Source organism: Tamandua tetradactyla, chromosome 4, assembly GCF_023851605.1.
Source record: "Tamandua tetradactyla isolate mTamTet1 chromosome 4, mTamTet1.pri, whole genome shotgun sequence".
Lineage (NCBI taxonomy): Eukaryota > Metazoa > Chordata > Mammalia > Pilosa > Myrmecophagidae > Tamandua > Tamandua tetradactyla.
In genome coordinates, this window is record NC_135330.1 from 90,908,079 (window position 1) to 90,934,463 (window position 26,385).

General features: G+C 38.5%; 1 pseudogene; it reads left to right on the forward strand.

The window, feature by feature from the left end:
• The first annotated feature begins 16,674 nt into the window (after positions 1-16,674).
• On the forward strand, positions 16,675-17,588 carry LOC143680370 (olfactory receptor 9G1-like; annotated as a pseudogene).
• The last annotated feature ends 8,797 nt before the right edge of the window (positions 17,589-26,385 follow it).

The window sequence follows — 26,385 nt, forward strand, 5'->3', positions numbered from 1 at the left end:
TAGATTGACCATCCCCAACTGAGTGAACAGCTGAACACAGACACTGGAGGTAGTCCAGATAAGACAGATAGGTCTGGCACAAGCAGAATTGCATAATTGAAATGGGATCTGATCAAACCCTGATTCCGTCACTTGGAAACTCCATACTCTTGGGAGAGTCTCAACAACACTTCAGTCTAGGAAACGAACTTTCTATAATTACCATTTGTTAACATGTCTTGTAGCAACCATGATAAAATATGAATAGATAATGGCAACCATGACAATATAGGTCAGAGAGGAGATTAACAATCTTTCATACTGATATATCTTCAGATACATGGCAAATTACCATCAAGGTATCTGAAGTCAGAAACACAACGTGCCAAAGCCATCAATATTTTATTTTTACTTCAAGATTTTTATTTTTATAGATGTTTCCCTAAAATTCAGTTTTTTGAGCTCATGTATTGTTTACCCCTGTTCCTTAACTGTGTTAATTGCTTAATATTTTGCAATCATGGACCTCTTTAAGAAACTAGTAAAGGCAAATATCAAAATGTCAATTTGTATAAACACACAAAATTTTAGAGAGATTACAAGTTACGAGAAATCCATCCATGGAATTTCTGGTTATCAAATTTGTATTAAAAACTTCACAACTAGAAGATACCGAGTTTTCTTTCCAATGTCAGCATCCTATGATTACAAGAGATGAATAATAAATATGTCAAAGCTGGCATGTTTAAAACAGAATTCCTACATATCACTTCCAAAAATTGATCTGCTCATTCCTCAGATCAGTTAATAAAATTCCACGTTTTCAGTTTCCCAAGTCAAAAATTTGGCATTATCTTATTCACTTTCCCTTCCATATGCTCTTCAAACTTCGAGGAAATCCTGGGGTCCTCACCTTCATGATTTATCCTTAATCTGACTATTTCTCACCACCTCCACTACTACCACTTTGTCCAAACACCATTATTTTTGCCAAGCATATTCCTATAATCTTTGAACTGCTCCATATCTCTACCCTTTACTATCTATAGCCTGTAGGTCTTTAATTAAAAAGTCAGGTCATGGGGGTGCAAGGGTATTTCAGTGGTAGAATTCTCACCTGCCATGCAGGAGACCTGGGTTCAATTTCCCACCCATGCACTTCCCTAAACAAACCAGCAAACAAACAAGCAAAATGAACAAGTTGGACTGTAATAATGGGATAACCAGATAGAAAAAAAAATCAAATGTGACCCCTGTCATATAGCATACAAAAAAGTCAATTCATGTCACTCCTATACCCTGTAAGTGCTCTTATTTTCCTCTAAAGTTAAATTCCACACAATATCCTAAATTTCTTGTGTATCTTTGACTTTCTTTAATAAGTGTTTTCATTTCCTAATATTTGCCCAAACATTCACTCCCTTCTAGAATTGCTGGCAATCTTACTGTTTCTGAAAAATTCCAACCATGCCCCAATATCAGGATATTGAACTACTTCTCTCTGCTTGATCACTATTCCCTGAAAGGATTATGTGGCATGACCACACCTAATGTAAGTCCTTTTCAAATGTCATTTTCTCAATTAATCCCATCTTTAATCATCTATCTTTTTTTTTGGTGGGGATACATGGTCCGGGACTCGAACCCTGGTCTCCCACATGAAAGGTGGGCATTTTGACCTCTGAACTAACTTTGTACCCCTTTAATCTTCTATTTTAATTTTCATGCTGACATTCACTTCTCCTTATCACTCTGTTCAGACTGATCCATTTTCCCTCATTTGTATTGTCTTCTTTGAACTCCTGTTAAGTTGATTATTTTTTCTCCCTCCTGAATACAAAATCATAAGAGCAGAGCAATTTGACTGTTTCTTTTAATGTTGCATCCTCATTATAGTTCCTCATAACTAATGAACACTCTATAAATATTTTTAAGATGAATAAATGGGTAGTTGCATTTATATCAAAGAAGGATTCACTCTTTCATGTACCATAAGACTTGTAAGAAGGAAGAATAAATAAAAGAGAGGACTCATTCCCAAGACTTCAGATCTGCTTTGAATTAGAAATAAATTCAATTAATACATAAATGTGAAATAAAAAGCATGGAAAATATCAGACATGAATGGGTTATAAAATGTGTCTTCCCCTGTAGTAGCCTTGCATCTTGCTTCCTTCCCTGGGAGCACACAAAATTCTGTGGTAAATATAAATCAGTACTGAGAAATGAGCATGTACATTCTTTGTCCCGTAGGTTTCTTCACCAGGTGAGTGAATATAGGATGAATCAAGTGTAGCCACAAGACTGATATAACATTGGATGGCACGCTGTCTTTAAGGCAGTGTATGAGTGTTTGAATGTACATGTGCCAGTATGTGATGTGTGAGTGCTTGGGTTTGTGTGTGTGTGTGTGTCTGTGTGTGTGATCTGCAACATAGAAGTGATCATTTGAGAACCAGGCCAGACAGTGCAGCTATATTCTTAATTATAGCTGATGGCACAGAGAAACCAAATGTTTAGCTGCCCCTGATCTTATGTACTTACCCTTGGTCAGTAAGGGTATTTCCTGAAATGTTATTCTTTTCCCCTCCTCTGATGCTTTGGATTGCCTTTGCTGGATATGATGTATGTATTTCCACAACAGCCCTTTGAGACTCCTTTCATATAGCATCCCAGAAAAAAGTTATCTTGGTCTCCAAAGACACAATTACAATTGATTTGCAGTTCAGGTATGATATATTATTGAGGATATGATGAAATACATAGTATTATCTTAAAATGCACTCTCTCTGGCTCTGTCAAAATGTAAATATTAATTGCATCTGGTTATAGGATTTTTTTCAAATTTTACTTCTTAAATATTCTAGAGTATATCACATGGTTCAAAATTCTGTCCTTCCCATATGCTTTTTTTGCCCTGGCCTGGCGATCTTTCCATATTTTTCCTTCAGCAAACTTTTATCTATCCTTGAAAATCAATAATAGGAACTTTTAGATTGGTGCAACTTCAAGTTTTATGTTCTCAAATGCTGTTATGTTCAGGAAATATGCACCACATTGAAATAGTCTACATTTTAAATTATAAATCTGTCATATATAAAACTAAATAGGCAAAGAGATATAAATTCATAAAACTTTGTTCATTATAAATCACTTCATCACCCAGTAGAGACTGTCATTTAGAATTTTTCCTTAGGCTTAAAGCATCTTGCAATCTATCTATCCATCCATCATTTCTCATATATTTTGTTTCTCTCTTACAGCCTTTGATTCCTTAATTTGGGGGGACAGAGAAAGCATTGCTGGAGACTCAAAGTAAAGTAAATGTGTTTCTTCTCTCATGTACCTAAGGAAATCTATGATCTTTATATTAATGAAAGCCAAAATATAAGAATAAGGAAAAGAGTAATAAGCTTGTTTCAATTTCCATTTTACATTATAACATTTCCTCATAGCTTCCTAATTCATTTTCTCTCCCAAAAAAATAAATAGTGTATTATCTTTGGAATTGAAATTTCTCAGTTTACCAACCCTTCTCGCCTGTGAATGACATGATTCAATGCAAGTAACTTAAAACATATAAATCTTACGATTCCCAAAACATTTGTATTATTCCCATTTTCTCTTTCACAGATTATACTATTATACATATATTCCATTTACAAACTGTCAATTGGAAGTAAATGGCTTTTCTTTCAACCATCTCAAAATAGCAACAATTTTATAGTCTATGTTCCAAGCAAAGAGGCAACAGTTTCTCCAAAAGCTACAGCTCTATTTCTGCTACATTGATTCTTAAATACACTCCACTACTACTGTACTACTTAGTAGACAGCTTACAAAGATAAAAGCAAATAGGTGTCACCACATATTCCAATGGTTTCTTGTCTTATTTTATTTATTTCTGAGACTTCAGGATGATTAAAATAACATGGAAATAATCTATTAAGCTATATAAATAAGCAGGCAAAAGAACAGTTAAGTAATTGATCCATACAACTTGAAAATTAATTTTATCCAGGTGTGTTTATGAAAGGGAAATAAGTTTTAAGCCTTTTTCTTTGGATTAAAGCTATTTGGAAACTATTATTCAGAAGCACTAAATTTTTGTCTAGAGCAGCCATGTTTTCTAATGGGAAATGTTGATGCAATTAAAAGGCATTTGTTTTGATATAGAGGACCAGAAAAATGTTTGTTCCATGCATGACCAACTTGAAAAGAGTTCTACTGGGCCTAAGATATACTTAAAATAAATGAATTAGGCTGCAATAATCAAGAGGTTTAGATGGAAGAACTGGAACTGTGGACCAGATTACAGAAGACACATTTATTGGAAAATGACTAGTCCAAACAGGTGACTAGGTTCAACATTTTTTCCATTCTTTCTTTTGGAAAATAATCAAATATAATATATTTCCTGTTTAGAAGACCTTATTGGTAAATAAATATCATTAGATTGAGGGCATCAGATATCTTCCTTTCAGATGCACATCAAAGATACATATTAGATAACAGGTGGTGGAGTGGCCTAAGCAGTATGATTTTAGTCCAGTTTTCTTACTGCAATTAAATGAATGCTACGCTTTTTTATGTATTGGTTCTATACATCATACTGTCTACTCTCAAGTTTCACAAAAGGATTCTCCAAAACTAGGGATATTAAATAATTGTTTAGCCTACAAAGGATGCTCAAAATTTTACTCAACAATAGTGAAATCCAAACCCAGGATTTGACTGTTGACTCTGTTCATTTTGGGTTTTGCCCAGAATGGAAAACATTCCCCACAGTCCCTCTCCATATACAACTAAAATGCTAGCACATACAATGTAGTTCTTGACTTTATATTTGGTGGGATAGAGCAATTTCCCTATCCACCTCCTCTGCTATCTATTCTATTATCTTCTATTCAATCCTCTTCTCAAATCAATTGTAATGCAGAATTAGGGTATCAAGCTATTAACTCTACGGTGAACAATCAGCACATTGAACTTCGCTCTCAAGAGTAAACACTAGGAGAACAAGGAAAATTGTGTGTGCTTCTAAGGGACTAGAAAAATATTCCCCATCTGACTGAAATAGAGAATTTCTAATACTTAATCTGTTAGCCTCCTAAAATCAAGCAGCGCCAACAATTAGATTACAATTCTCAAAATAACAAATATTGTCCATTTATATTGTTTTGAAGCACCTATAACTCTTCAATAACAAAAGACATTATGGTAAGATAAAAGCAGGACTGTCTCTTGAAACCTTTTGCATTCTCATACAAATTTCCTTAGGGTTAGTACGCAGCTTATAAACTGGTAATTTCCACTTCGGTGACAGCGTTGTGCAATTAAAACCCAAAATGTTTCCTTAAGCAGACATTAGTTAGATCAGTGATACAAGAAAACACCTTTTCAAGGCTACAGCTGCAATAAATGGTTCAATCTCAAGTGCACTGGAACCAACTGGTTGAAAGGCAAAATATAAATCTGGAGGCATAGAAGAAGGTTCCTTAAGAAAAAGAAAGTGAGAAGAGGCAGATACTGTTTGTAATGAAAGATTTGTGTCACATGGATTGCTTTCAACTCCTTACTCTCTCATATCCTTGACAAATAATTTTCTTTCTTATTTCCTCACACAGCTTGACTGCATAAATCCACCCCAGAAAGGTGACACAATGATATAGAGCAACACCAAATCAACACATTGTTGATGATTGTAAGTGTGAGATTCTTTATACTCATGGCTTTTGGCATCATTTTGAGGGTGACAGAAGGATCAACAAGATTTATTGTTTGGACTACCAATAACTCCAGTCTTTCAGCCATGGCTTCTGGCCATGATTCCTTTCAGTTCATCCACTTTGGCTTGGATCTCCATCACTTTGTCTAAGCCCCTTATTCTCAGACTGTTGCTTGAGCAGTGCAGCCAAGACACTCGGAGCACTTACTATCCATGGCATATGACGTGTTGAACATAACAATTTGATCATGATCGTTTGTGCTTATTTGTTAGCAAGATTTGTCTTCATTCTACAAATTATGCCCTTGCCTAAGATCAACCCCATGTCTATGGTGCCTGGCAGAGAGTCTAGGGCACAGTTAATGTTGAATAGAGTTGTGGTTTTGGAGACAGGTTAAACATACCAGGAAAATGGTTTTGAACTTTGGCTTTGTCAGCCTACATATTTGACTCTTTTATATGTACAACACTTTCTGTTTCTCAGATAACTCATCTGTAGATGGGAATGATAATTACCTTTACTTCACCAGATTATTGTGAATGCTGAAATGAGATGAAAATTCTGAACCAGTTAGAAGAGTGTCTGGCATGTACTAAGTGCTCAGTATGTATCATGGACACATATAAGGGATAAACAAACAATCTTTTAGTTACTTTAGTCAATATGAAACCATTCTTTTCACTTCTGAATCAGGTAATCCTATGCAGAGTGAGGGCACATGTTTCTACAAAATCTATCTGTATTTATACTGAGGATAAGTAGTTTACAACTATATCAAAAGCAATATAGTCATAGCGGGATAGATAGTCAAGCATATGTATCTCTAAATTTTGCATAGTAAACAGGATACAACTTCAATTTTACAACTTGGTTATCTCAGCTTATAATCTTAACTGTATGGAAGTCTTGAGTTTACCTTGAACAAAGTCATTGACTGCACCTGAATATGTTTTTGTCTGTATAGGAACTGTGAGATATATTTCATAGAGTTATTTGACAATTAAATAATGTTCTAGGAAGATATTTTCTAAATGGTAGATTATCAATATATCATAATCATCTTTTAAAAAAATTCCCTTCATTTGCTTTGAGCAAGATTCTCAGAAATGAGTCAACCCAGGTTTAATTGCCTTTGCAGAATCTTTCCATGCTTGAATCCCTGAGGTCCTTAGAGAATCAAGTACACAGGGGAGAAGGAGCAGTTATAAGTTTCCCAGATCCCCAGTGGGCATCTTTCATGGGTTAAGACAATAAAAGTTACAGGTAAGTTTCCTGATACTGGTGAGGGTGTAATGGAATGTTTCTGTGCTCATAATCAGCACTGGTTGCAAAGGTAAGATTGCAGGAATCATTCAGCAGATGCTTTGAACATTATTGGAAACATTTTTCTGACTGGTATATATAAGGTGCCCATCTAAGGATAACATCTGAATCCTCTGCATTATCATATTTGTTTTGAATTAAGGAATTATATTCAGAAAGTAAGGGAACCATGCAATTCAGTAGTAACTTGATATCATGTAAGAAAAAGATGACTTAGTGGAGAAAACACCACTTACTAACTGTGTAATTCCTAAATTCATATTAATTTTATCATCTAAAAATTATTGTTATTGACTTTAAACCTACTTATGGTAAGTATTTGAGGAAAGAAATGAAATGTTGCATAGGAAATACTAAGCCAGCACCTGAGTCAAAGTGTTGAACATCCTTTGCAATGATTTTTAAAATTGATGAAATTCTGGAATAATTAAGAAAATCAGAGAATATTAGAATCAGATAGGATCAAGACTGTGATTGGGTCCAGGTATTCATAACTATTTCCCAAAGGTAACCCCTTTTAGTTATCTTGAATTCCACGCTTTCAAAGATGTTGCCCATCCATAAAATATTTCTCATTTTGTACTTATTCATTTAAAATAGGCAGTCTAAGTGACTTTGTAATAAATCTACAAATAAACAAGCAATAAAAATGCACTTATATTTTCCCCATCAAAATCACATGAGGAAAAACCCATTCTAGTGAAGGTGAAAGAAAAAAAAGTTATATACAGAAATGAGATGTTTGCAATATAACAAAATCAGCTGTACTGGAGAAAATAGTAGTAAGAAATGTCAAGAAGTGAACTACATTGCAATAGAAAAGGCAGAGAATAAAAGAAGTAAAATCTTGCATATCTGAAACTTGACTAGTAAAGAAGCTGATTATGAGGATGCCTTGGATGAACATTCCTGAAGTACAGAGGACCAACTGCAAAAGCCATCAAGCTGCATTTCACACCTAAGGAATAGAATGGAGGGGAACTATGTCTGGAGCATAGCAAGCAGCTAAGGGGAGAAAGGTGGGGGTCAGGAGCAGAGAGACGAAGGAAAGGTTTATGGAGCTTAGACACCTTTGTGATAATTTTGGCTTTGGCTAACTCAAGAAGTCATTGGAGAGTTGAGAGGGGGTAACAAGTATTAAATGACATTTTAACAAAGTTGTTCTGGCTCCCTGTTGAAAACTGAGTCAACTGAGCTGATGAGAAAAATGGGAATCCATTCAGAAGCTTTTGCAAAAATAAAAATGTCAGAAGATAATGGCTTAGTCTGGGGTGGAAACTCTGGAGTTGAGAAAAATGATCAGATTCTAATATATTTTAAAGATAGAGATTACAGTTTTGCCAATTAATTGGATATGGTGTGAAAGATCAAGAGGATAGATATTGAATACTATTGCATGATTTCCTCTAGACTGGATTAAAGCCATTTGCTGGAAAGGGATGTTGGAGTGAGAACCAAGACTGGGAAAGTTTTTCAGGAACTCAATTTTGCTTAAAATGCCCAGTAGACATCCAGTAAGAGGTGTTAAATGGTCATATGGATGCATGGGTGTGTAGTTCAGAGGAGGGAAATGGTTAGCAGATATAAAATAAAGCTCATTTAGAAATGCAGAACAATTAAAGCTATCAGACCTGATGGGACCACCTGGGAGTAAATATAGATGGAGAAGGAAAGATGTTAAAGTGTTGGTTTGGGGGCACTTCAAAATTCAGAGGCTGAGGCAGTAGTGCTGAGAACAAGCAGCAAAAGGAGTAGAAAGAAAGCAAGCAAGCATGGTGAACTGAAAACGAAGTGTATGGAGTATTTCCAGCAAGAGAGAGTGATATACTGTTTCAAATGCTGCAGATAGAAAAAAATCTGATGAGGATGAAATTTGATTATTGGATTAATCTACATGATGTTCACTGGACACTGATAAGGCCATGTTTAGAGGGTTTTAGGAGAAAAAACTTGATTACAGCAATGTCCCATTCTTCTAGGTTTTGCTCAGATAAAATCAAATTAAATACTAGCAATGAGAGTATATTATAAACAGTATTTTCCTAGGTCACAGGTAAATGGGCCTACAAAGGGTAATAAGCATATTCAGTGGGATTTATGTTTATTTAGCTACAAAATGAAACGTTGGTAAGCAGGTAGCATGATTGTAATCATCCCATAAGTTGGCTGTCATTGTGCATTTTGTACGTATATTACTATGTACATTAAATATTTTAGTTACACATTACAGAATATTTTATGTTTGAAGAGAATACACAGATTATTGGATTATTTTACTTGCATTTGAAGTGAATTCTGAAAACAATGGGCACATTTCTGTTTTTGATGAAATTCTGAATCATGTAGTCATTTTCTAATGCATTTATTTTTGTTTAATTTTTATTATGTAAAAACGCTTAACAATAAAACATAAAAATCATAAAAAAGAAAATAGCATATAATATTCTAGAGCTAAACCCAAATTCACTTAACAATAGAAGTAGCTCTTCAATTTTATTATTATTATTTTTTTAATTATTATTATTTTTCTTTTTTTCTCATGGGCAGGTGCCAGGAAGCGAACACAGATCTCTGGTATGGCAGCAAGAACTCTGCCTGCTGAGTGACTGTGGCCTGCCCTCTTTTACTATTTTTATGTATTATGTGTTGATTTTTGAATATGGGTAAAAGACATTTTATCCGATGTTTTGTATAATGACATCAATGAATTTCTACTTCTGTATATACATTTTAAATATCTCATATCAGATTATAGGAGAAGCCATAAAATATCACTATCGTTTGAGAAGCCATAAAATATTGCTAACATGGCTGCTATGGCTAATGCAAGACAACCCAAAATGGCTAACCTGAAATCCGCCCCCCACCTTAGCAACAATGGTGACCAATCCCGGTAATCTGCCCTCCAGCCTAGCAACAATGACCACCAATCCCAGTACGACAGGTGTCCCTGCATGTTTCCCAGCCTATATAAGCCTGTGCACTTCCTGAATAAAGGAGATACCTTCTATTTTCCTCTGAGGTTGTCTCCTGAGTCATGTGCGGTGTGCTTTGTGTCTGTGTGAGTGACTCAGTATGGCCGCTTATCCCCAGCCATCAGCTAACCTGCCACCAGCAACTCTACAAGTGGTGCCCAACGTGGGGCCACCACCCCCTTCGGCGGTTCTCCATGAGAGCCGCCCCCTTTGGTGGTTCTCCGTGAGAGCTGCCCCCTTCGGCGATTCTCCATGATAGTTGCCCCCTTCGGTGGTTCTCAGTGACAGCCACCCATCTCGGTAAGTGGCCCCCTCAGCGGTTTCTTTGTGTACACTGCCCCTTCTAAATTCTCCCTATCATGGGCAATACTCCTTCCTTTGATTTTGCGCCTCAGGCTCGAGCTATCCATGCCTTATTGGCGGTGAGGTGGGTTAAAATCTCTGAAAAAACCTTGCACGAGTACTGGGAAGTCCTTATGCTGTCTAACCCCTGGCTCGAAACTGCCTCAATATGGGACCCGAATACTTGGTACAAACTCCTTCAGCACGTTCGTGCTGTTGAGGAACACAAGGGAAAAACTTTTCCCCTAAGTCTCGTTCCCACCCTCCTAGCAATATATGCATGCCTCACAGGAGACCCTTCTGAAGCACTTTCCCTTTTGCCTGCCATGCCGGCTTCAACCTCCCCACCCTCCACCTCCGTGCTTGAACTTCTGCCTGCTTCTGAACCTGAGCTTTCCCTTTCCTGTAGGAGATAGGATTAGCATAAGACCTGCGGAACTACTTGGGAGTAGGTGGCATTAGGGTGGTGGTGGCAGTAAGCTGCTGTATGTTATCTGATTTATTAAGACAGTCTAGGAGGAAGAGAATGTTTGTTTACCCCAAATGGTTATTTTAAGTACGAAGGAAGAACACTGAAAGATAAGAACTTTGTTCCGTCAAATGCATGCATGCCTATAGTCATCCTGTGGTATATAACCAGGATCTGGTTAAGAATAAAATTGTCTGAAGTCTGTCTGAAGTAAACTCAAGCTTCAGACCCCCTGAGCCTGTCTGTATCTTTCTTTCTCTCCTTCTTCCTTTCTTTCTTTCTCATCATTCCTTAATATCCTTCGAGCTCCATTCAAACAGGAAACAACACTTTCCAAACCCAAGCATTCCCCACCTCCATACAAGCCATTCTCCTCCTCCACGATAGCTTTGATATATCCTTCCTTACCCTCACCCCTGCAGCCGCCACCACCATGGATGCCCCTCCCCCCACTCCTCCTAAGCCCTCTAGGCTGCTGCAACCTGCTCCCTCTCTTTCGATGTCCTACCTCCTCCTTATTCCCCTCCCCCTCTACCTCCTCTTCCCCCTACTAATACTCCATCCCTTGATGCTGCCTCTGTTGACAACCCCTGCCCCCTTCCCCCTTCCACTCTCCACTCCCCTGAGCCAATCAGCCCCACCCCACAGCCTGCCGGCCCTGCCTCCACCCCTCCCCTCCTGTTGTGCCCCCTCCTCCTTCCCTTCCCTTGCCGCCAGCAGCCTGCCCCCCTCCCTGTTTCCACCCACGCTTCTGCTTCCTGTGGCCCCTCCCCCTTCCCACTGTACATGCCCTTCCTCCCCCCCCCTCGCAGCCTCACCATGCCCTCACCTGTTTCCCCTTAATCTTCATCCCACGTCTTCCCTTCCTTTCTCCTGGTACCTGTACGATCACAAGATCATCTCTAACCTTCGCAAAGCCGTCCAGGAGGATGGTCTCCATAGCCCTTATGTTCAGATGCTTCTTGGGAATCTTTCCTATGAATACAACTGCCCAGGAGATTGGAAAAACCTTGCCCATGCTATTCTCAAGTCAGGACACTTCGTTACCTGGAATGCGTTGTATAATGATGAAGCCGATCGAACTGGTGTCCGGAATCTCACCAATGGTCACACCAAATTTCCCCCTGATGCCCTTAAGGGCACAGGACAGTGGTCTCTTCCTTCGGTGCAAGCCTCCTGCCCCCCTCTCCTCTTTGAGTAGGTCTGTAATATTGCTAGGTCTGCCTTCCAGAGGCTCAACTCACAGGGTAAACCCATTCCATTAGCTGGACTCTTACAAGGTCCAGACGAACCCTTTTCCACTTTTTTCAGCCATGTTAAAGATACTGTACATTGTAAGGTGTCAGCAGGCCCCGCCACTGATACCCTTCTCAAGGAACTCCTTTGGGAAGGGGTGAATGCTCCCTGCAGACAAGCTATCACCCCCATTCGCAATCAAGAGCTGGACAGTTGGGTCCTGGCCTGTAGGGACATCTCTTCCTCCTCCCCTGCAGGGATTGCTGCTTGCGCTGCCTCCGCTGCTGCAGCCGCTGCTCAAGATGGTGACTCCATTCTTGCCACCACCCTTATAGAACACCTTCCTGTTGTCGATGCCATCAGCCCGGCCACTACGCTCACAAGTGTACCTTTAACACTCCCCTCCAACTCATCCTACAAACCCGCCCCCTGTACTCTGTGTGTCCCCGATGTAAACATGGATTCCATTGGAAAAAGGACTGCAGGGCTATCTCTGACATTCAGGGTTGCCTGTTGCCACCATTAAACTAATCTTGGGGCACCTCTCAGCGCCACCCCCAAGAGAGGAGCACTCCCCCACAGTTCTCTGGGTTATTCCCATCACACAAAGCAAGGCCTTTCTGACACTAACAGTTCAGGGCAAAGCTATTACTGGTCAACTGGACACAGGGGCCGACATTTCCGTCCTTTGGCCCCAAGATCTCGATCCCTCATGGAAACTTAAGTCGGGACCCTTAGTGCAAGGTGTTGGAGGCCTCAAACCTGCCCAACAGCTCGTGAGCCCCCTAATCTGGGTGGACCCCAATGGAACCACAGGCACATTTACCCCTCTGGTTCTTCCCAGTCTAACTTACCCACTTTGGGGCCGGGACGTCCTCCCAAAGCTTAATGCTGTTCTTACATCCCACCCTGCAGTCCACCCCCAAACATAGAGGCTGCTGCTCATCCGCCCCAATTTTCAGTCACCAAGCCAGCACCCATCAAGTTACGGTGGCTAACAACCACCACTATTTGGATGGAGAAGTGGCTACTGCCTCGAGAAAAACTTTCCAGCCTGCACTCCCTTGTCCAGGAACAGCTTTCCCTTGGACACATTGAGCTGTCCATCAGTCCTCACAATTCGCTAGTCTTTGTAATCAAAAAGAAAACTGGCAAATGGTGTTTCATCCATGACCTCTGTAATATTAACACCCAGATGGAAAAAATCGGATCCCCACAGCCAGGACTCCCCCATCCTTCAGCCATTACACACAGCTACCATATCATTGTCGTTGACATCAAGGACTGTTTCTTTTCTATTCCTCTCCATGAAGGGGACCACCCTTATTTTGCTTTTTCAGTCCCTACAATTAACAATGCCACTCCTCATCAGAGCTTCCAATGGAAGGTCCTTCCTCAGGGAATGAAAAACAGCCTGGCAATGTGTCAGATTTATGTCTCGGTCGCTACTAACCTGCTTCTTTCATACCGTCAGGTGGTGCATTACATGGATGATATACTTTTGGCCCACCAAGACCCGAGTCATTTATCGGACTGTCTTACAGCTTTATTTGATAATTTCAAACTACAGCTTGCCATTACACATGACAAAATTCAACATTGTCCCCCCTTCACATTCCTGGGCTACACCATCACTGACGAGATTACACCCGCTTCCCCTAGGCTGGGCCTCCCAGACTGATGCACACTTAATGAGCTCCAATGCATCTGTGGGGACATTAATTGGCTGTGCCCCCACCCAAATATCACCAATCATGAACCTAGGTCCCTGTTTGAACTTCTAGAGGGAGATTTCAACCCCTCCAGCTACCTTACTCTTAGTGACCCCGCACAAATGTGCATATCCCTTATAAACAACAAAATCAAGGCCATGAGCCTTGCCCAATTCCAACCAGAGTGCCCTCTCTTAGCCCTAGTTATCAATATCCCAGGGACACTTACAGGTCTCCTTTACCAAGATAGGCTGTTTTTCTGGGTGCATTTGGCACTCACTTCTCTGGGAAAGATCATTCCGTACCGGGACGCAGTCTGTATTCTTGGGAGAAAACTTCAGACCACTGCTGTCTGTATGTTTGGCTTAGAGCCCGATACATTAGTTCTCCCCTTTACTGTGGGACAAATTAATCACATTTGCCAATCCGACCTCAACATGCAAATTCTCCTTGCTGGCTACACAGGGAAAATAGACAATCACCTGCCCAAACACAAACTCATCACATCCATGACCCTTCTCTTTATCCTCAGCTCACACACATTTCCCACCTCCAAGCCCATCCCCAACGTCCCCCTTGTGTTTACAGATGCAAACAGGACTCACAGCTCTATTGTTCTTATGCAAGCCAGTACTCCAAATACTGTTGAGGTACACCCACACTCTGGCTCATACAGCAGGGGGAGCTTTATATCCTCCTCTTGGTTTTCCTTCACCACCAAAACTCTTCGTTAAACATCTTCACAGACAGTGCATAGTGAAAAAGGCCCTCATGGAAACAGGAGAACTGTGTGTCTTAGTGACTGTGTTGCCCCATGTCCTCTTTCATAAATAAGAAGACCTTTACCAATACTGGGATGCGCAAATTCCAACCATGTTAAGAGAAAAAAGAGAACTCATCACAGCTGTTACTCTTGCCTCTCTTTTCAGCATAGCTGGCCTAGGCACTGGCGTAGCCTCCATCACCCTCCAACAACAAGGCCTCTCCAGCTTAATAGCTGTGGTGGACGAACACCTTACCTGCATTGAAAGCTCCATCACCCACCTCAAAAAATCCCTTACGACCCTATCAGAAGTCATTCTCCAAAACAGGAGAGGCTTAGACCTGCTTTTCCTTAAGCAAGGAGGGATCTGTGCCACTTTAGGTGAGGAATGTTGTTTTTATGCTGACCATTCTGGTGTAATTAAGGAGTCCATGACCAAACTCAGGGAAGGACTTGTGACCTATAAGTGTGAGTGGGACGCCCAAGAGAACTGGTACCAACGATTATTCTATAAATCCCCATGGCTAACCACCCTAATCTCTTCTATTCTGGGACCCCTTTTCATCCTCCTTCTCTTGATATCTATAGGCCCATGTGTAATTAAGTGCCTCCTAGCTTTCATTAAAGCATGAGTTAATGCTCTCCACCTTATGGTTCATATGCAGCAATACCAACCTGTTCCTTCCCCTAGTGATGATGCTGCAACCAAAGTATGAAAAGCCCCCTAGATTAAAGGCCTGTTGCTAAACCATTTGTTTAAGACTTATTGCAGATGTGGCCGAGAGGACATTAAGCACTGGAGAAATATGTTGAAGATTTGTATTGTGAGCTGCCATTAACAACACCCTGTGCACCCTTCCCACCTGTTTTCCCATCAGCTGCTGTGTACCCCTGAATCCCAAGGAGGTCCTCGGGCTCCTTGAGGCCCCCATCACCCTCCTGAATACTGGTGGGTTTTGGCCTACCCCCTCCCACAAGCACTCCCTTTGTCTGGGCTTTGGCTGTGTCATAAAGTTGCATCGACTGCATCTCCACAGTCTCCATACTAGCCAGCCTAAGTTGCACATCTCAGCCCTCCTGTGTGATGATCAGATCAGCAGGCAGCCAGTGATGGGTAAGACCTCCTGGGGAGGCAACCTAAGACAGGCGCTGCTGCCCCTCACTTTCAGTGGCTTAGCTGGTAGCCAAAGATGGGTAAGGCCTCTGGAGGAGGAAACCTAAGACAAGCACAGTTACCTGGAAAGCTAAAAAACAAAAAAGGAGGAATTGTTGGAGAAGCCATAAAACATCGCTAACATGGCTGCCATGGCTGATGCAAGGCAACACAAAATGGCTAACCTGAAATCTTCCCTCCACCCTAGCAACAATGGTGACCAATCCCAGTAATCTGCCCTCCAGCCTAGCAAGAACAACCACCAATCCCAGCCTGACACGTGTTCCTGCATGCTTCCCAGCCTATATAAGCCTGTGCACTTCCTGAATAAAGGAGATGCCTTCCATTTTCCTCTGAGGGTTTTCTCCTGAGTCATGCGCTGTGTGCTCTGTGTCTGTGTGAGTGACTCAGTATGGCTGCTTACCTCCAGCCATCAGCTAACCAACCACCAGCGACTCTACATCAGATAGTCTTCTAACATCTTTTTTCCTTGTGATATCCTGGTATTTTATATATCTGTAGATATTATTATGACATATGAATCCAATCAGTGCATAGTTTTCCATGATAGGTGTTCATCACAAGAAGATACCTCTTTTTTTAAAAGATGTATTAAATATATGTATGTAACCCTCTATTTTAGGAAAAAACATGTCACATTTTAATTCAGAAATCATACATTTAGCCCAAAAGCAAATCAAGATGAGGAATAAAACAGCAATACAAGAAAACAGGAATGATAAGCCTCTCTTTCATTTAGTTAAACAGTCATTTCTAGAAGAAAAAAAGCAACTAACAAATTAGGAACTTGAAATATGAATATGTATTTGTAAATTATTGCCTTCTCCAAATTAAAAAAAAATCTAAAATGTATATATGTATTGATCAATTCATTTGGAACTTCTAGAATTTAGTGTGTGTTCAGTATGTGCAGCACCACGATTCATTATGAACACTCATTATTCCCTCTCTTAGGTGAGATTCCTTGTAGCCATGGAGAGGGGCAACCGCACCATGACTCACTTCATACTGGTGGGCTTGACCACAGATCCCGTGATGCAGTTGGTTCTGTTTGGGGTGTTCCTTAGAGTTTACTCTGTGATTGTGGTGGGAAAAACCACTCTCATTGTGTTGATCTGCAATGACTCCTGGCTCCACACACCCATGTATTTGTTCACTGGAAATCTGGGTTTCCTGGATATCTGGCATTCCTCTGTCTACACCCCAAAGATTCTAGTGATCTGCATCTCTGAAGACAAGAGCATCTCCTTTGTTAGCTGTGTAACACAGTTTCTCTTCTCCGCTGGGCTGGTCTACAACAACTGTTTCCCATTGGCTGCTATGGCTTATGACTGCTATGTAGCCAACTCAAAGCCACTTCTTTATTCTAAGGTAATGTCCATAAAGCTATGTGCATTTTTGGTGCTGCTTCATATCTTGGTAGGTTTACTAACTCTGCTGTCAACACAAAAAGAACTTTTGCTTTGGAATTCTGCGGGGACAACATCATTGATGACTTTTTCTGTGATTTTCTTCCCTTGGTAATGCTTGCTTGTGGCAGGAAGCATGGTTACCAGGCTGTGCTGTTCTTCCTGCTGGCCTCCAATGTCATTGTCCCCCCTCTGTTCATACTGGCCACCTACCTCTTCATCATCATCATCTCGAGGACCTGCTCCACCCAGGACTACCTCAAAGCCTTCTCCACCTGCTCCTCCCATCTGACCTCTGTCACCATATACTATGGTTCTATTCTCTACACATATGCTCATCCCTGGTCTAGTTATTCTCTGGGTAGGGACAAAATAATTTCTATATTTTACACAGTGGTGCTCCCCATATAGAACCCAATGATCTACAGTCTGATGAAGAAGAATGTGAAAGAGGGTCTCTATACACTCTTTGCATAAATCTTGTTTCTCTACCTTTAAGAAAATACAGCACAATTTTGATCAGGGTATTTGTATCTCTCGCATTGCTGCTACTGAGTCCCATCATGATCAAGGATGGTTATGGAGTTACAGAGGTTCCTACCTTGGCACATGATTTTGTAAAAAGCATAAGATAAGAAATTAATAGCAACCTATGAGACAGTAGACTTATATGAAGCATAATAAATTGGATTTAATTCCATATTTGTATTGATAAAAAGCAAGCAAACAAACAACAAAAAAACTAAAATGTAAAAGAACTCCACTCTGAAAGCAAAGTAAAAAAACAGTACCTTCTCTTAATTGTAAGTAGAATTAAGCAGACTGAAGCAAAGTATTTATCCATGTAATAATGTCTGAAAAATAGAAGAACATTTGATGCATTAATTGCTGATATTTTCCTGGATTGAAAACTAGACAACAGTCATCACTTTCTTATCTTTTCACAGAATTTTAAATTACTTTTTTATGCACTACATCCCCCAGAGTATTAGAACACAGATCCAGTAACATCTACGGATGAACTTGGTGTAATATAAACTCAGAAGACATGATATCAACAATGTTTTTTTTTTTTTTTTTTTTTTTTTTTAAAGGAAAGACAGAGAGAAGGAAGGAAGGATAGAAGGAAGGAAGTAAGGAAGAAAGGGAAACATCTTTAAGCATTTTCTTGTTTTATTGTATTTTGTTTTTTTGTTTTTGTTACATGGGCTGGGGCCGGGAATCGAACCGAGGTCCTCCGGCATAGCAGGCAAGCACTTTGCCCGCTGAGCCACCGCGGCCCGCCCTCAACAATGTTTTTATCTCTTACGCATATTCTTAAATTAAGGAAAAATTCATAAAAACGAATAGGTTTGACTTATGTGAACCACTCTAAAGGTTTATGGCTTATTTTTTAGAGGCAGTTTATGGATTTATGTCATCCAAATTGTGGTAGTCTGAGCATCAAAACACAATTATTATAATAAAGCGGACAATATTTGTGGCAAAGTTAAACAAAGGAAGAAATGTAGTCTATGTGTACATGTTCAAAAGAAAAAATGTTTATATAGAGAATACAAACAGATAATGATAACAAAGAGACATATTGGAGAGGTTCTACGTAATTTTGATTGGTTTTTATATGTAAGACAAGGGTTATATAATTTATTTTAATAAAATATAATATGTACTGATGTCTACCAATGTAACAGTAACAAAAAAGGAAGAGCTTGTTAGTTAGGCTTGTAGTCACAGAAAAAGCAGACATGCCACACAGAACCAGGAGAACCAGTTAGCACAGATGTCTAGACACTTTAACCTGGAAGGTGAGTCCCAGAGATATATAGTGTCTGTTTTCACACTTTGTAAACTAAACAAAAATGCAATACAGAAGCACAGGAATTCTAAAATTCTCGATTTAGACAAATATTCTGAATAAGAAAGCTACTTATGCTGGCTCAGAATTTTTCTATTACATAAACTCTCAATAATTCCCACCCCTGATATTAAAGTTCTAAATAAACCATGTGCTTTTTTAAGTATAAGCATATTAATTCAACAATTACAGTGTCAGAATATCAGTTATTTAATGCCAGCCAAATGAAAGTGGAAAATACTTAAATTACAGGAAACATCTGTTAAAAATCAATATGAGTTGAAAAAGTTTTAATTAAGATGTGCTATTATTGTAAACCCTGAGATTTAATACAAAAATGAAGCTAAACTGATGGTCATGTGTTCCTATTTTTATCTTCTTAGGAGAAGCAACCAAACTCCATTTTACAAACAAAAATCAATATCTGTTCAGAGACAATAAACTTAACTAGGCCCAAGTGCATATAGTCACACTATTTTGTATCTCAAAAGCTATCTCAACTCTAGAATTATGTCTAAATAATAACCCTAGTAAAATCATGTCTAAATAAAAACCCTAATTAGAAGATAAAGAAAAGCTAATAATAATCTTAGGAAGACATAAAATAAATATTGCCTTTAAAACATGTATTAAAATATGGGGGTTTCATGGGTAGATCAGTGGTAGAGCTCTTGCCTGCTCTGCATGAGACTAGGGTTCCCTGCCTGTGCAATTCCCCTTCCCGAGAATGAAAAGCAAAATCAACAAATAGTGCTACAATAACAGAATAGTCACATGGAAAAATAATGAAATGTGACCCCAACCATAAAGCATGCAGAAAGGAAAAGTTTAGGGCATGCTGTTTTAGAATATGTGTTAATTTACCAAAAACGTTTTTTAATCACTGTGTTGGAATAGTTCATTTATCAACCAACGTTTAAAAGCAAAAATATTCTGTTATATTATTAGAGTATAAATGATAAGAAATGCAATTTCTTTAATTATAAATTAAAAAATTGAACTCTAAAGGCAAAGATATGTCCTTTACAAATGACTTTAATGAATTCAATATTAAATAAACTAAAATTGTTATGTGTGTGCATACAGAAATGTCTTGAAATTAAGTGCTCTAATAGAAAATATAGACACTCGATCAACTTTCACGATTCATAGAGACCACAAACCAGTGGCATTTTTCAATTATTGGCTTCTTGCCATCCCTAAAAACATATTCAAAATGTTCTTATATTCATAGTCAGCTTTGTGTCTATATGAAAGTCAATAAAATGAAGTAACAAATATCTACATAACTGAGACATACAAAATGACAAACACCTACTACAAAATTGCAAATAAAATTATTTTATACTTGCATTCTTCATGGTTATGGGCTTTTCACCTTTCCCATTCTTGCAGTTGAATAGGCCTATGTACTTGTTAAACTTTCTCAAACTTGTGAAATGCCACCATTTTATTGGGTTGTCATACATTTCCTTTCAAACAATATTCAAAGAGAATACTAAGAGATACACTGCTAAATACCTGGATTACAAACAGAGATTTCCTTTACTCATTTTCCAGTGCATAGTAATTTCCCTCTGGTGATTGGGATCAATTACACTCCAGTCCCAGTGGAGAGACCCTGTTGATTCAGGACCAATAGACACCTAGATGGCCAGGGGCATCTCAGATTCCAATTGATTGGAATATTGATGCTGTTCTTTGGAAAAGCAATCTTCCCTTGGGGGCAGAGATGGTGTAATCCTCTAAGTTTAATGGTAATGTGGCAGGAAATAAAATTCTAGTAAACTATTTCATAAAATACTGAAGAGACAGTTCAAACCATGGTTGTATGAGAGCCATAAAGATGTAATTAAATGTGAAAGAATTTTATTAGGGGAAACACCTTTCTCCATGCAGGGCAAATTGGGGTGACAGACAGAAATGTCAAGATATGACAAGTAGAACAAGATGCAAGTCTGACCCCTAAATGAAGGAGAGAAGGAAGAAATCCTCAAATAAAGCATTCTAGACCAGTGTGCCACCAATGGACGGTTCAGCAAAGTTAGTCATAAGGTCAGGAGTTAGCTTCAGTGGTAAGATGAATTCAGGGTCAAAAAATAGAATTCTGTCTTTGTCCCCCAGTCATGCTCACATTGACCAACAGTCATCTTTTGGAAGCATGACCTTGGTGCAAATGTGTAAATGGATTTTAGAGCTCAGCCTGTAGATGTCTTAGTCAAATATATTCCCTGAACTTGGAAGTCTTCAGGATTCATGTTACTGACCACTACTTTCATCTTCAAACCCTCGGTTTCTGGGGATGTACATTCTTGATAAGAAAATATGGCCTCATATATTGGCTGCCATTTTTAAATTTGCAACATATCCTGGAGAATACCTCAAAGCTCATCATGTAGCCTTCCTGTAGTCATTGCACAATTGCACAAAATTTATTTCTTCTGGATGATGGGGTGATAGTAAAACAAATATTCTCTAAGGGAAGTAGGCCATGTTGTTATTCCTTTGTCATCAAATCTATCTGGTATACATTTCAGGACATACAAAGCTGATGAATTAGGTATTATAAAGTCTGTATAGAGAAATGCTGACAGGAAAATGTCACCTATAAAATGGATTAATGTAGCAAACACATTCAATAAATGTGCCCATTTCTGACAGGAAAATCTCTCCCACTGCTGTTCTGGATTAGTAGGAAGTAGTTTAATTGAATCAAGCTATTAGTCCAGTGTGTTACCAATCTTCCAGAAAAATGATGATATTGCAGATGCACAATGGTGGTCCCCATTGTAGGATTTTTGGACACTCTACAGTGTAGGTGATCAAATCATCCTTGATGAGTAAAATCCATTTGACTGACCCATGTCAACAGATGTGCCCATTTTTTATAAAGCCAATTAAAGTATGAACTGTTGTATCTGGGGAAACAGAAAGGAGTACATTCTCATATTCACCATGATTAGTGAGAGCTTTCTGCATATGCATGTGTGGATATATGTTCATATTGTGAACATAAAGTGTTTAGAACATCTAAACTATGGATTCTGAAGAGTAACTACAAGTGCCAGTCTCTCATTTTATGTAGAAAAGCTAGTAACATCAAAGAGGTAGCACTACATTGATCGCATTCAATTGTTTTGGAGATTTTTATTTCTTTTTACTCCTTTCAGACCACACAAATCTACAAACACTACATAAAACATGACCATTAGGACATTTTCAATGCCAGTTATCCCCTGTACCTTAATACCATCAGCACCCTAGCAAGAAAGCTGCTCACTAAATTAAAGAGGATTGTGCAAATACATGTCAAGTTACCATTCTTGATTCTGTACAGCTCTCTCATTCAATCAAGTGTTAGAAAAAATCATTAACTTCTGCACTTCCCCAGGGGATGCAGCATTCATTTTATTCATTATCTGGGCAAAGTATTTCATAAAAGAGCATGTTGTAAGAATTCAACTTGAACCATCAGATAATAATTATCCTCATTCTAGGGATCAAATAAAGATATCTAGTATAAACATTCTGTTTTATTCTGTCCATATTCACTCAAAACACTCTCTGAGTTTAGGTAAATAACTGCAGCCTGTTGACCTTTTCCTTGTGGACCCACAGATTGATCCACTCAATCCACATCAGGAGTGTGGATATCAGTGGTGTTCTTCTAACTGTGGAAATTAGTGACACATCAGAGTAAACAATAATTTCAAAAAGTGCAGTGTATACTTGTTAAAGTGTACTTCAAAATGTATTGATTTTAATATATATGTTAAATTTCACAATAAAAAGCTCTTGGAGATGAGTGGCACAATTCTCTCCAAGAACATCAACTAGTTGCATCTTCCTATCCCTTAATGTCAACAACACTTTTCAAAATGAAGAAATGAGGCAAGCCATTGTCCAAATATTACTGAAGATTGTGAGAAGGATCAAATGAGAGGGAGGATTTGTAACAGCGAAGATAGAATTTAACAAATGATTATGACTACTGAATCATTATATTGATATTTCTTTTTTAGTCTCTAATATATTGATAAAGCTAGAAGGAAATACCTGGAATTGTGGAACTGTAACCCATACCATACTTTGAAACTCACTCAATATCCTGTTAAACTGTACTTTGAAATTTATGACTTTTCAGCATGCATGTTATATTTCACAATAGAACAATGTTTGAAAAGGAAGGATTGCGTATTTCCTTGGAAAATGACTGCAATATATCCAATGAGTTCTTGGAGAAAATTAAACAATATGCATATTGGCTTATGGTCTTTCCCCACAGGTTGTTGAATTTTTTCTTGACCAAAGAATTATGACTTCCATATCAGTTAAGGGTTCTGGGCATGTAAAGGGGCTTAGGCTATAGTATTATACAGTGGTTATAATTCCCTCATAGGATACAAGCTAGTTTTCATATAAAACATAACATAAAAATGCATTTTTCTTCATCACAGGAAAATTCACACATGAGTTGGTTTTCTGTCTATAAAACTCCTTGGGTACCACTTGATCCATGAGCCACTGCTAAAGATGTCTGCACAAGAAAACACATTGATTACCAAGTTGACTTTATGGTTTATCTTTATAATTGTCCCTATTTGTCTTTGAGAGTTACACATTGCCACCTGGCTTCTGCCATTGTGGGAATCCAATTCTACTGAAGCTTCCAGTCATCCCTACAGTACTTATGTTAGCCACTACAAAGCTGCACAAGGATTCTGATGACCCACTCAACAAAGAATTTCTTAATGCTTTGGTAAAATCAGCATGCTTGGAGCCCTGGTGAAACAAATTGAGAAATGGTGGGTGATGGTTTTGCAGTTGCAGAGCACATTACACTGGTGGACCATCTGAATATTTATTTTCTTTGACCATAGACTTCTTTAATGTATGTAAGGTTGATCAACCATTTTGATATCATTACTGGTGGATACTGTGAATTTAAAACTCAGTGAACCATTAAAGCACATTATTAATATTCTTTCATGGATTCATACTTATACTTTAATTATATAAAAATTGTGCAAAATATAATTCTATGGCTAGGAGAGGAAAATGTAGTTCAGAGTTCATTCTTTAGGTTACTCTTATCCCAATCTCAGCCAGCTATCAGAAACCTTCAAAGTGTGCAAAGCCCCAGGAAACAATATTCCTCAAAGCCCTGTGGACATCTGGACACCAGAAATAGAACAGAAGACAGAGAACTAAGTAAACTTTCTAACCTCAAAGAATTTGAATCACCCTAGATATCCACTAGCCACAATCAGTGTAATCTTTTCCATTTTCTTTCAAAAATGCTTGCCTGAAAGTACCAAGACAGGACAGAATTTGTGTTGCTACCTTAATCTATTTATACATGAGTTGCAGTTCTAAGACCCCAAATAAATGCTTGTGTTGTCTTGCAGCCTAAATTGCTATTACTTCATTGCTATTGCTTTAAATAGAATCTGAGGAAGCCACCAAATGAACTTCAGCACCACTGATGGATTTACAGAAATCTATTGGCTATTGCCCCTAGTGTCTCTGTCTTATACCTGGTGACCTAGGTTCCTGTTGGTGAGCCCTATTGGCAATGAACTTCTGTCTCTTTGTTTGGGGATATAGCCATTCTTTGGATGTCTTCTGGAAAAGACTATTGAAACTTTGGTTTCTTTTATTTGGTCTGGTACTTGCAGTCCTTATCTAGATTAGAATCTTTGTTCTTTTGGTTGTAGCTGCTGACAGCAGCCCTTTTGCACATTTAAACATTTGTTCTTCTGGTTTGGTCTTGTGGCAAGAGTCCTTTTTTGTTTGCCCTTTTGGTATACATGGAAAATTTCTTTGCCTGGTGAATATGTGAATGGAGCTTTTAAAAATATACACTTTGTTTTTGAACTTTTTTCAGTGGAAGAATGCCACCCTAACAATCAATTGACCTGTGTTTTTACTCTGCTTAATAAAGCAATTATTTGGGTCGGGATGAATGGACATTAAAAGGCTAATAGAGTGTCTGCCAAGTTAATTTTTTTTATTGAGAAATATCCACATGCATTCAGTTCATCTATATTACACAATCAATGGTTCATAATATCATCACATAGTTGTGTATTCTTCACCATGACCATTTTTAGAACATTTCCATATCTCCAGAAAACCAAGTAAAGAGAAAAGAAAGGACTCATATATCCCATCCCTTACCCTTCAATCTCCTTGACCCACAGCATTTCAATCTACTCAATTTTTAATCTTTATGATCCCTACTGGTTATTTATTTTTTACCTTTAATTTTTTTTACTCATCTGTTCATATCTTGCATAAAAGGAGCTTCAGACACAAGGTTTTCACAGTCACACAGTCACTTTTAAAATCTCTATAGTTATATAGTTCTCTTCAAGAATCAAAGTTTCTGGAACATAGTTCAGAAGTTTCAGATACTTCCATCTAACCACTCCAATACACCATAACCTAAAAAGGAATATCTATATGATGCAAAAGAATAACTTCCAGGATATCCTGTTGCCTCCATTTGAAATCTTTCCACCATTGAGATTTTATTTTGTCCCATTTCTCTCAGAGAGTTCACCTGCACAGTTGGCTTAGAGAAAAAGACCACATATGAGCAACAAAAGAGAAGTTCTGACGGTGGCTCTTAGGCATAATTACAAGTAGGCCTAACTTGTCCTTTGAAGGAAGAAGATTCATAACTTATTAAGATTGAGTGCTCAGTCTGTTGAATTGGTTGTCTCTATTGCTTGTGAGAATATCAGGAATTCCCCAGATGGGGAGGTTTAATATTTCCATTTTTTTCTCCTCAGGCCCCCAAAGGGATTTTGCAAATGCATCTTAACTCTGTGCTGAAATTACTGTGGGATATATTAAGGCATCACACTTACCTTTAAAAACAGCAAGAACTCAACCCTACACAAGATTCCCTATAATTATGCTCTTCCTTTGATCCTGCACAGAGGTTGCAGTTTGAAAATGTGGGCCATATCATCCTTTACCCAGTTTCTGATTTACCTTATTCCTATCCAGATCAGTTTTATTCATATTTCTAGAAAAGGTCTGATCACTTTTCAGCTTTTAAGCAGTTCCTGAAGGGATAATGGTGACTTTTGAAGCTTCAGTGCTCTAAATCTGAGTACAGGTGTCACATAAATATATGAATTTCAGAGAACAAATAGTTTGTACACCAAGAGGTCATTATCACGGAATTTAGAAATATCAATTATGACTCCTAAAATATACATGAGGGTGTAAGTATTTATAACCAGGCGCCTTTACAATAGTCCCAAACCTATAATCCATTCTCTCAAATTCAATTCTCTGAATTTATATCTTATAGTTAGTCCATATTAGGCATGATAGCATTTTCTTTTTGTTTCTGACATTTTATTCAACCTACTGCCCTGAAAGTTCATGCATTAATTTGCATGG